Source organism: Pantherophis guttatus, chromosome 6, assembly GCF_059756535.1.
Source record: "Pantherophis guttatus breed Tessera chromosome 6, ASM5975653v1, whole genome shotgun sequence".
In the NCBI taxonomy this organism is placed as follows: domain Eukaryota; kingdom Metazoa; phylum Chordata; class Lepidosauria; order Squamata; family Colubridae; genus Pantherophis; species Pantherophis guttatus.
In genome coordinates, this window is record NC_142068.1 from 49,527,586 (window position 1) to 49,540,034 (window position 12,449).

Here is a 12,449-nt window from a genome sequence, read left to right on the forward strand (position 1 = left end):
TTACAGTTGGAATTTGTAATAAACCATCCATAATATAGCCTCCTTCTTAGAATAGGAACTTTAAAAATAAATAAAAGCCACAATAGGTCATTTGATTGGCCAGAGCTATGTCAAAGGGAGCCTATTTTCAAATAGGTTTCCCAAATTAATCAAGAACAATTGGGACCTCTTTTTATTTTATTTTACTTTATTTATTTTTTGTTCCGTCGAGTTCGTGTTGACTCCCGGAGACAAGTACCTGCAGTTTTCTTGGCAAGTTTTCTTCTTGGCAAGTTTTCACAAGTGGTTTGCCATTGCCTTCTTCCTAAGAGATGTGAGAGAGTTATTTAGCTGGCTTTGTATCTAAGGTGGGGCTAGAAGTTATAATTCCCAGGTTCCTAGCCTGATGCCTTAACTACTACACCATTTGGATCTACATTTATTAGAAAAATACATAGATTTGTATCTGATGTGGTTGACCTCTGTTAAAAAAAGCATTACTATTCTTTTTAGAGCTTTAATTTTTTTACTCACTGCAGCCTTTATCAACTTTATGTATTTTGGCTAGTTTGTGCTAAAGGTTCTATCATCCTTATACTCAATTAATGATGGCTAAGTGCAGTGACAATTGTTTTAGTGTTGCTAGTCTTACTTTAATTACAATTACTTTAGGAACTTTGCTTGTTTGAAAAAAAAAAAGACACATTACTGTTTAAGTAAATATAATTTATGTTGGCTACCCATAGTTTGATCTGGTTCTCATTATCTTGAATTTACTTTTATCTTTTGTTACTCTTGTTCCATTTTTTATATTTTTAATGGTCATCATTTTTCAAATTTCATTGTCAGTGGGTGAAAAAAATAGAGTGAAGTATGAAGGTCACATTTGTCTGTAATTCTATATTAGAGAAGATTTTTGTTTTGGAGGCCAGTCATTGGAATGCAATTAAAATAAGAGCAAATGAAGATGGCGCTAGGGTAAAACTATAAAAAGCAGTTCAATTTCATATTTTCTTGGAAAGGATCATTCCTGTGCATCATCCATATAAGAAAATGGCTTATCTAAAAGGAAGCATTTTTAGATTCAAAAAGACTGTTTCACTTAGAGCAGAAAATCCAAACTGTTGTATGCATGTTACAATGAATGATGTTAAATAGCAAAATATTGCAATTTTATATAAGCTGAAATCTATCATATGAGGCAAGCAGCCTAGCCCTAACCTAATGATGAGACTAAGACTTTGATTTATTCAAAGTTGAATGAAAGGTGACTGGAAGTTATAATTTGAAATGAATGATTTTTTTTTTACTACTAGATTTATATCTTGAGCCTTCACAGTTTGGAGTGAAGCTAACAGTGAGGAAATGGTAAATGACTTTTTGTTTGAACATTTCTTTCATTAAAATTTCTGGGTTGTGATTTCTTGAGCAACTTTATTGTACAAATCATAAATAACTTGGTAATCTACCACATTAATCAATTCTTCTCACTAGAGAAATGATAATGGAAGAATTAGCACTTTTCTCTAATTCATATGGATTACAGCATGAGATAAAACAATATGCTAAATTCTTACTTCATCAGGCTAATCTGATGAGATTTTATATAATATTTATAAATTATTGTGTATTTTAAACATTAATGAAAGATTTAATTACAGCAGGATAGCTGCTGACCTTTTTGAAATGACTTGCTCCTAAATCTGCAAACAATTCATGTTTTTCCAGTTTTTTTTTTAATTGCTCATAAATTAGTGGCATCCATCCTTGACTTGCTTTTGTAAAAGGCTGAGCATATATGCTTTCTGCTCAGGTGGCTAAGGAATTTTCATAATTTATATTGACTGTTGATGGAATTTAACAGAAATATAATAGTCAGTTCCAAAAGTACATATTCTGGAAGGTATTGCTGTCCAAATCTCACTGGGCTACCATATTTATTGTTCTTCTACAGTTTCAATTCAGTCCTGCTCAACTGAAAAATGAATTAGTGACTTTTGTTATTGACTTTTCAGCCTATTGGCATGAATACATGTCTGCTCTCTTTTACCAATGACAAAACAACTTCTTAAAAGTCGTAAATAGGATTCTAGCCTTACTATATAATTGATTATATAAAGACTAGCATTTCTCAAAGTAAGTTTTTTAATATGCTCAAGGTGGCTTTGATCAAATCAACACAGGTATGATTTAATACATACAGATATATTGGAAGCAAAAATAAATACTGATCTTAGAATTTCAAGAAAATTATACCATGATTGATAATAATGAATTTGTTAGAAAAAGCAGTAATAATTTTAAAAAGTTTTCATTGTGACAATCAAAAGACAAGGACAAGACAATTATAAGTCTTTCAAGATAGGCCAAATTAGGATTAATAAAGTAAGAACTACTGATACCCCACTTTATTGTCAACAAAATCTTAAAAGCCTGCCAGGATTTCCTTCTGTCCCTTCTCATACGATACAGAATCAAAGTAGAGTTATTTTCTGTCTCTTTTTCATGCGCTCTCCTTTCACAAGATTGAGATGTTATTTACTGTTTTTTTATCTGTTAATGGTTCTCTCATACCTTTCTCAATATTACCCTGGCTTCTTGTAGAGCAATCTCTCTTAGCAATCAGTTATTTCTGCCTTCTCTACATCATCTGTTCCAAACAAAAATTAATATCTTCAAGGAGGCTTTTCAAAGTACAATGGTCCACTACCTCCTTCCATGCATGCCAAACAAGGCTAATGCACTAATGCAGGTTGTTACCACTCCATTGTGAAAGAACTATACGGTTTAGTTATTCATATTAAACCACAAATCCAGGATTTCTCAAAAATATCCACAAAAGCTTTTCAGCAGCTTTTTGAATTACTTTATTACTAAGAAGCATAAATTAGAGAAGAGAAGAGAAGAGAAGAGAAGAGAAGAGAAGAGAAGAGAAGAGAAGAGAAGAGAGAAGAGAATAACAGAGTTGGAGGGACCTTAGAGGTCTTCTAGTCGAACCCCTGCCCAGATAGGAAACCCTATACCATTTTAGAGAAATGGTTGTCCAATCTCTTCTTAAAAAGGGAGCTTTAACATGCAGGTCAGAGAGTTTCTGCAATACAGGCCTATATCATTATTCTTATACAGTTAATTCAAAAGGACATGATCAAACATTTGTCCCCTTCCACAAATATCTGTTCTGCCCCAGTTCCAGATTTCCAAGGATATTGACACACACCAACGGTCCTTATCAAATTTATTAAGTAGCAAGAATAAACAAGACCGGCAAAGGTTGGCAACCAGCCCAGAAAACAAGATATGATAAACTAAAATACTCTGATAATAAAATACGAGTTGTTTCCAGCAAGAAAGCACTAGCTGCGTGCGACTTAAATAGGCTAAGGGAGTGGCCAATTATCCTCAAGCCGTACTCTTGAGTAGACCTCCCGTTCCTGAATAGCCACTCCTGCCTTTTGGCAGCCCTGCATGCTCGAGTATTAAGGAGAGGCTCCTCCACTTCGCTCTCTCCACTTGAAGGAACCTCTGGAAGTTCTGAAGGCCCTGGCTGAGTCTCTGCCTCTGGCACCACATCCTCTTCAGCCTCCTCGCTGTCTGACATGAGCGCTGGCTGCACAGGCTGCTGGCGCGACACCACACCAGCCTCCTCTTCGTCGGGATCAGCCACGATCTGCACAGGCCACTGGCGAGCCACAACAATATCATACATTCTTACTGCATCTTTTCCAGCTTTTAAGAGTTTTCTTAAATGCACTATGACTTGACAAGACTTAAATAAGATTAATCTGTTTCTCTGGTTCTAGCAATCAATCCAACAAATAAAATTTTGGACAGAAACATCAAAAACTATATCACTGGTTTAATGCAGTTTTCCTCCAACCATTAGTATAAATCAGTGGTGAAATCTAACTTTTTTTTACTACCGGTTCTGTGGCCATGGCTTGGTGGGCATGGCAGGGGAAGGATACTGAAAAATCTCCATTCCCACCCCACTCTGGGGCCAGCCAGAGGTGGTGTTTGCCAGTTCTCCGAGCTACTCAAAATGTCCGCTACTGGTTCTCCAGTACCTGCTGGATTTCACCCCTGGTATAAATTGAATATCATTAATTCCTGTGGTCAGTTATATTCTCAGTTTTAAGAGAATATAAGCCAAAGATGTATTTATAAACTCATCATACATTTTATTCCACTATTGGAGGTATTTATATCTATGGAACACTTTATTTCTAAAAAGGCACAGTGTGCTCAAGCCAGCAGGACTTAAACAAGAAGAATATATAGAATACTTCCTACCTCCAAAATTTGATTGCCAACAATCCAATCCAGCAATTTTCTTCTCAACGATGCAAGCTTTTCTAGGATTACTCCCTACATAATACTGCAAGGGGTAGTAGAAAAGGTGCTACAAATCAATTTCAAACCTTCCTTTGGATAATATCCAGTAATATCCTGTATATCCATGGGATATCTACTGCCATCAGCTTCTGATGAACCAATAAATTGAGCAAAGTATTATTTATTCCAGGAGCCTTTCTTTATAGATTGTCTTCAGTTGGACCAAAAGAATAATACCTTCTGTCCCTTGCAACCCCATTTCTTTGGAATACTTTGTCAACTAATATCAGCTCCCATACTGTTGTGTTTGAGGACAGGTCTTAATTTTTAGAAAGCTGAAAAGAAGGTACAGCATATTTAGAACCCCAAAATTGAGTTATGCTTGGATGTTTTATTCTTACCAGGCTAACTTTCACTTTTAAAATTACTTCTGTTATTATTTTGTAATGGTGGCTTTTATTTTATTGTACCCTTTTTCTTGGAGAGACTATCCTTGATCCTATACATATATTTTTTGTCATTCACGTATGTTAGAGAAACAATTATTTTCATCTTAAATCTTTTTTTATCTGTACTGCTTGAATTACATTTATTGAATTATTGTTTTTGTCTAAATTATACATATTAGCTACATAGTTCTTCTTTTAAATCATTTCATTAAAGAATAGCTAAAACTCTTTTTTATGATGACATATTCCTTTTCACTGAGATAAATATTTTACCTTTTATCATTTTTGTTTGAAAATATTGCTCTATCTGGGCAGGGGATCCATCAATGTTTGTACTCAATTATACACATTCCCAGATAATGGTACGAGACTATTCTCTTTCTTTCTGTCATCAATAAAATTAATATTTTATTTTAAATGTTTTTATTTATTCATTTATTCAATTTCTATAGCTGCCCTACTCAACCAAGGGACTCTGGGTGGCTTAAAATTCTAAAATTAAAAACAATTAAAATCATTAAAACAATAAAAATCTCTAAAAATACAAATATCTGACATAATTAATTAAATAATTAAATAATTATGCCAAGAAATGGGGCCCTTAAAACCTTCCAAGTCCCAGGTCTAGGTACATAAAGTTTTTAAAGCCTTGCAAAAGGCCAGAATGTTTGGGACCATTCTACTCTCTTAAGGAGAACATTCCTTAAGGCAAGAGCTTCAGCAGAACAAACCATCTTCTAGTTCCCACCACTTGACATTCTTCAGCTGATGGGATTTGCAGCACTCCCAGTCCATTAGAAGGAGTTGGATAGAAAGAGATTCTTGAAAAAGTGATTCTTCTATCTGAGTTGGCGTTCTTGGGACATATATCCATTCAGAGAATGATCATTCTCTTATTTATTTATTTCAGCATCTGCTGCTACTTCTCTCCTGATTGTAGGTGGGGCAATGCCAGCAAGAGGATATATTTTCTCAATTAGTGTAGGTTTAAGACAACCTGTCATTAAGTGTATTGCTTCATTGATAGCGATATCAATCAGCTTTGCTTCGTGTGTGTAAATGTGCCCCACACTGAAGCAGCATACTCTGCTGCAGAGATACTCCAGGCCAAAACTGATGTGTGCAATGTAGATGGTTGAGCTCCCCAGTTGTAGTTTATCAGTTTCCTGATGATATTGTTCCATGAGCTGACTTTAGCTTTAGTGTCCAGGTAATGCTGTTCAAAAGAGAGCATCCTGTTGAGTGTCATGCCAAGCTACTTTAGTGTTGGACAGTACTGTAGTCGGTTCCCTAGCCACAATGCAATATAATATCCAATTATTCCATTGCATCTTGATTTCGGAGGTGGAAAGCACACACTTGGGTCTTATTTGGGTTGGGCTTTAAATGATTGATTGTAACAACATCCTAATTCTTCAAGTGCTACTATAACTTTTCCAGCTACCTCATCCAAAGTTGATCATTATGTGGCCACCTCTGTATCATCCACATAGATGAATAGAATTGTGTTGTCAGGGACTGGTTGATCATTTGTATATATGTTACACAATGTTGGAGTGAAAATGAAAGCTAAAGGAACATTATTTTTGTCTAAGGAGAATGAAGAATATTAACCAAAAAAGGAAAAGAAAAAGGGGTAGTCAAAAGAAATAATGATGTCTTGTCTTCAATATAATTTTTTGGAATAGACTATAAGAAAAACAATGAGAAATGAAATACTGATCCTCTTCATAAAAGAAAACTATAATTAAACAGTCAGCCTAGTTAAGGTAGTTCTTGAGACATCGCCCTACAGCTGCTAAAGATGAAGGACTAGATAATAATTGGGTTGAGTAAACTGTAAAACTAAAGCTCTTTTAAGATCCTAACATCCGTTCTTATTCACAGCTCAGTCATGGCCTCATGCTACATTATTTTGCTATTAAATGCTATCTTATTTATATTTCAATTTCCTTTTTATTTCTTGGGCTATTTTTATATGATCAAATGATGTATCACCCAAGGGAAAAAATCCTTTTTAAAAATCTTTCTAACAATTAAAATCATACTGTGAAGTTCTCTGTTTTGGTAACTTGGTCTGATTAAAAATAATAGGATGTGATTCACTGAAACCCTAGTTTTTATACCAATGCCAGTACTAAACAGAACACTGGTTTCATACCCTCATGCTAGATATGTCCAACCCATGGCCTGTGGGCCACATGTGGCCCTGGATAGCTAGTAATGCAGCCCAAAAGATCATAAACCTTTAACATTAGTTAAACCTAATTAGTTAACCTTGTCCACAGTCCAGCTGAGACCCTAGTGGATGCCTGGAATAGGGCAGCATCTGGGGCATTGGACTGGATTGTGCCTTTGCAACCTCTTTGCGACCTCTCAATGGCAGTGGATCTAGGAAAGCTCCCTGATTTACCGAGGAGCTCTGGGAGATGAAGCGCTAGAAAAGACATCTAGAGCGATGCTGGAGGACCAGTAAATCTGAATCTGACCAAACACTCTTGAGAGCCTTTATTAGGACTTATTTAGTGGCGATATGGGCGGCAAAATGCTCGCATTTTTCCGCACTTATTGCATCTGCAGATTCTCGTCCAGCCGCCCTTTTTAGGGGGACTCACTCGCTCCTTAATGTAGGGGGAGCGGAGGAGCCCTTGCAGGGTAGAGTTGAGGAGTTTGTGCAGTTTCTGTCGGATAAAGTTGCTCAGATTCGGATGGACCTGGACTCTGATTGGGCAATACCGACAAAGATGACGGGGCAGGTCTTAGTCCTATTGTGTGGGATGAGTTTGAGCCAGTGACTCCTGAGGAAGTGGCCAAGGCTGTAGGTGCGATGAGTTCCTCCACTTGTTTGTTGGACCTGTGCCCCTCCTGGGTGGTTTTGGCCAGCAGGGAGGTGACATGAGGCTGGCTCCAGGCTTTAGTTAACACATCCTTGAGGGAGGGGTCCTTCCCACAACCATTAAAGGAGGCGGTTTTAAGGCCCCTCCTCAAGAAGCCTTCCCTGGATCCAGCAGAATTAAGAACTTTCGGCCAGTCTCCAACCTACCCTTCATGGGAAAAGTTGTAAAGAAAGTGGTGGCACTTCAGCTCCTGCGGTCATTGGATGAAACCGATTATCTAGACCCTTTTCAGTCTGGCTTCAGGCCTGGCTACAGCATGGAAACTGCCTTGGCCACACTGATGGATGATCTCTGGCAAGCCCGAGATGCGGGTCATTCCTCTATCTTGGTGCTACTTGACCTCTCAGCAGCTTTCGATACCATTGACTATGGTATCCTTCTGGGACGACTAAGGGAGTTGGGAGTAGGAGGCACCGTGTTATGGTGGTTCTCCTCCTATCTCTCTGGTCGGTCACAGTCGGTGTTGGTAGGAGGACAGAGGTTGACCCCTAGGCCCCTTGTTTGCAGAGTGCCTCAGGGCTTGGTCCTCTCTCCCCTCCTATTTAACATCTACATGAAACCGCTGGGTGAAATCATCCGATGATACCGGATGGGATATCAGCAATATGCTGATGACACCCAGTTGTATATCTCCACCCGCATCAGTTCAGTGATGCAGTGGATGTGATGTGCTGGTGCCTAGAGGCTGTGAGGGTCTAGATGGGAGTCAACAAGCTCAGACTTAACCCAGATAAGACCAAATGGCTGTGGGTATTGCCTCCTAAAGACTATGTCGATTGTCCATCTCTGGTCCTGGGGTGGGGATAAATTATCCCCCTCAGAATGGGCTCACAGTCTGGGTGTCCTTCTAGACTCACAGCTAAGATTAGAGCAACATCTGACAGCTGTGGCTAGGGGGACTTTTGCACAGGTTTGCCTGGTGCACCAACCACGACCCTATTTAGATCAGGAGGCTCTCCTCATAGTCACTCATGCCCTTGTCACCTCACAGTTGGATTATTCCAACACGCTCTACATGGGGCTACCCTTGAAAAGTGTTTGGAGACTACAGTTGGTCCAGAATGCAGCCGCATGAGCTATTGTGGGTGCACCTAGATACACCTACATTACACCAATTCTCCACAACCTGCACTGGCTCCCTATTGGTCTCTGGACACAATTCAAGGTGTTGGTTATTACCTTTAAAGCTCTACATGGTTTAGGGCCAGGCTATCTTCGAGACTGCCTTCTACCGCATAGTTCCCAACAACTGGTAAAATCCCACAGAGTTGGTCTCCTCCAGGTCCCGTCAGCTAATCAATGTCGGCTGATGGGCCCGCAGGGAAGGGTCTTCTCTGTGGCTGCCCTGGCTCTCTGGAACCAATTACCTCCTGAGGTCCAGACCACTCCCACTCTATTGGCCTTCTGGAAAGCGATGAAGACCTGGCTTTTCTGGCAGGCCTGGGGCCATTGATCTCGCTGCTGCAATCTTGCAAGAACCGGCCATGAATGGAGTGTATGGGTTTTTAATGTTTTTTTTAAACAACTTTTATGGTCTATTGTTCGCATTATTTTTTGTTGTAAGCCGCCCAGAGTCCCCAGGGAGTTGGGAGGCATAAAAATGCAATCAATCAATCAATCAATCAATCAATCAATCAATCAATAAATAAATAAATATTATTTATATTATTTATATTATTTAACTATATTGTAAATATTATATGTGGCCCAAGATAATTCCTCTTCACTCAATGTGGCCCAGGAAAGCCAAAAGATTGGACTTCCAAAGAACATGAAAGCTGACTGGGTGTCTTTGGAGCAGTTAGTGTCTCATAGCCCACCTCACTTTTCAAAATTGTTGTGGAGAACGGAATATTATAAATGTTTGCGATTATAAATGTTTAGTTATTTATAAAAATAATAAAGCCAGAATTAAAAATAATCTAATAAATAACAGACTGTTTGCCCGAATAACTGGAATTCTTTAATAATCAAAAGATTTTAGCAATGGGTTATGAATCTATTATTTCAAAGATTTTCCTTCATCAAATTATTTAATATCAGCTTTAGATCAGATGGTGACCACCAACCTATGGTTTTAAGTTTGCTAACTAATGATTAAAAATCTTAGTCTGAACCAGTCTTATTCCATGGACATTAATCATGAAAACAAATTACTATGGCTGTTAAAGCTATGTTTTTAATAACACATCAGTGAGTTGTGATTTTAGGTGTATTATATAACATTTATTAAATAATTTACCTCTCTTATTCAATACCAAATTTTAGAATATATTTGAAAATTTTGGCTGTGAAAAAATTGAAATAATAATTTAAAAAATATTATAGGTTTTGAAGCTATAATTGCAAAGATTTGAATGTTTATTAAAGTAAACTATGAATAAAAGCCAGTGTAACAGGGAGGTTATTTGGGAAGTAAGCTTATATCTATTGATGTAGCCAGTAAGTAATTTTTTTCTGAGTTTATTTATTATATTTGTATGGCTTGCCAATTCCAAATAATTATGTGAGGTGAACAATAATAGAAAAAGAATATGAGAAAACAATAGTTAAAAACCGAAGAATCCACAAGTGACTTTATGCACATATAATGATCCAAAGGAACCCTGCACTCATCCAAGCCCAAGGCCTAGGAGTAAAGTCAGATCTTCAAGGCTCACATGAAAGGAGAACAAAATAGAAATTGTTCAAATCACCAAGGAAAGCTATTTCAGAGGATCAGTCCTAAATCAGAGAAGGCACACTTCTGGGAATCCATCATATGACACTTGTTAATGGTTGGGACTAAAGATGCCAACTTCATGTGAAGGGTTAAGGTGGCAGAACCATGGTTGAACAACAAATCATGCTGCTATATAGGATTTTATGTATAAGGTTGTGGTTAAAGCACCAGAATAGAAACCAGGAGATTATGAGTTATATTGTTTCTTTAGGCATGATAGCCAGTGGGGTGAATTTGGGCCAGTCGTGCTCGCCAACAATCTGCTTCTCAGGCTTGTTGTTCTGTAGAAACTAGGAGGAGTAAGGATATATTTGGTATATTTTCTATCTTGAGATATTTATAAAAATAATAATTTTGGATAAATGTAGAAAAGTGTTATATTTTGTACTTTAGAGAGTTTTATCCCTTGTTTTGTTGCTTTAAAAAGTAGCGGTGCTCACATTCACCATAAATTTGCTATTTCAGGGATCTGAAAGCAACTTAATATTTTTGTATGTTTTTCATACCTGCCTTATCCATTGTTCTGTGACTTTCATTGCAGATACATCCCTCAATTGTTCTCATTTGTTGAAGGGCATGTTGTTCCAACAAAGATTATTTAATTAAGATTATGAAGTCACTTTGCCAAGAAGCTAATGAGATTTGGCTATGTGATGACAACACTGTCTGTAAACAAAATGTTCTACATACTAGGCAGAGTAAGAGAAATGGGAACACATCCATTTTCCCCTTTCACACATACCAGGGCAGTTATTCTTTTGAAAAGCATCACACAGACATTTTAATGCAGCTCCAGTTATCTGCATTTATGTAATTATTAGATGGAGAGGAAAGTGAATAGATATACTCTTGAGATGTGCATTCCTATTACTATCTAGTACTTATTTTTATTCATGATGTTCTTTGAATTATTCTCACATAATCCAAATTCCAAAGTGAAAGAATTTCTCCCAAGATTTTTCTAACTATATCATCTAACTAATAATAATAAACATTTCACAAGTGCCCTTTGCTTCTAATCTTATAATATCAAACTGCTGAAAGAACATTTGCAATTCATCCAGCAAAATTTATCTCTCTATTAATGTTAAATGTTTATTTAATATCCTAATGAAGAGTTCCTGATTATCTATCAGGAAATTACGCTTATTATCTAGCCATCACAATTAGGGATATAAAGCAAAATTTAATCCAATAGTTTTCTGTTTCCAAATATAATAAAGCATATATAGTTAGAGACAGAGGATTACCTGGAATTGAGATATTTTATCATTTCTAAAAGTCTTATTAGCAATATATATATATATATATATATATATATATATATATATATATATATCCCGAAATATTAACTATACACACATACATACCCGTGAAAACTTACATAAATATATATATATATATATATATATATATATATATATATATATATATATATATATATATATATATATGTAAGTTTTCACGGGTATGTATGTGTGTATAGTTAATATTTCGGGTTTCTTCCCGTGTAATTGTGGATATATCCCTAAAAGGGTAGAAGCGACGTTTCGGCAGAATCCCATCTGCCATCATCAGGCTTATGCCAGTAGTCATTTTGCACTAACTGACGTTGGAATTTCAAATCTAGTGCTGGTATTCTGGGATGGCTCCACCTTTTCATTCTGATTGGTTGGGAGTCCCAGTATGTGTTTATTGGCTTGGCTTCGGGTGTATGGTCGGTTTTTCTCCACTAGGTGGCAGGGCTTTATCTTTGTGGCTGGTTTGAATATGATTTGGTTGGGATTTTTTGTGCAATGTTTGGTCCATGTTCCACATATGGTGTCAAGATTCGTCTATCTATGTATATATTCGTCTATCTATCTATATATGTATGCATATTCTTTCTAGCCAGGTTTTACCTACGTAAACTAAGTTGTTCTACAGCCCTGGTTAGTTTACGTAGGTAAAACCATATATATATATATATATATATATATATATATATATATATATATATATATATATATATATATATATATATATAATATTTTTGTGAAGAGAATAAAATATTTGACATATTTTATGTCA

The 12,449-nt window shown here is 36.6% G+C and overlaps 1 protein-coding gene across 1 annotated transcript in view; it reads left to right on the plus strand.

Moving 5' to 3' along the window:
• Positions 1 to 12,449, plus strand: part of SORCS3 (sortilin related VPS10 domain containing receptor 3) — a 476,925-nt gene that overhangs the window by 408,241 nt on the left and 56,235 nt on the right. The window lies entirely within an intron of this gene.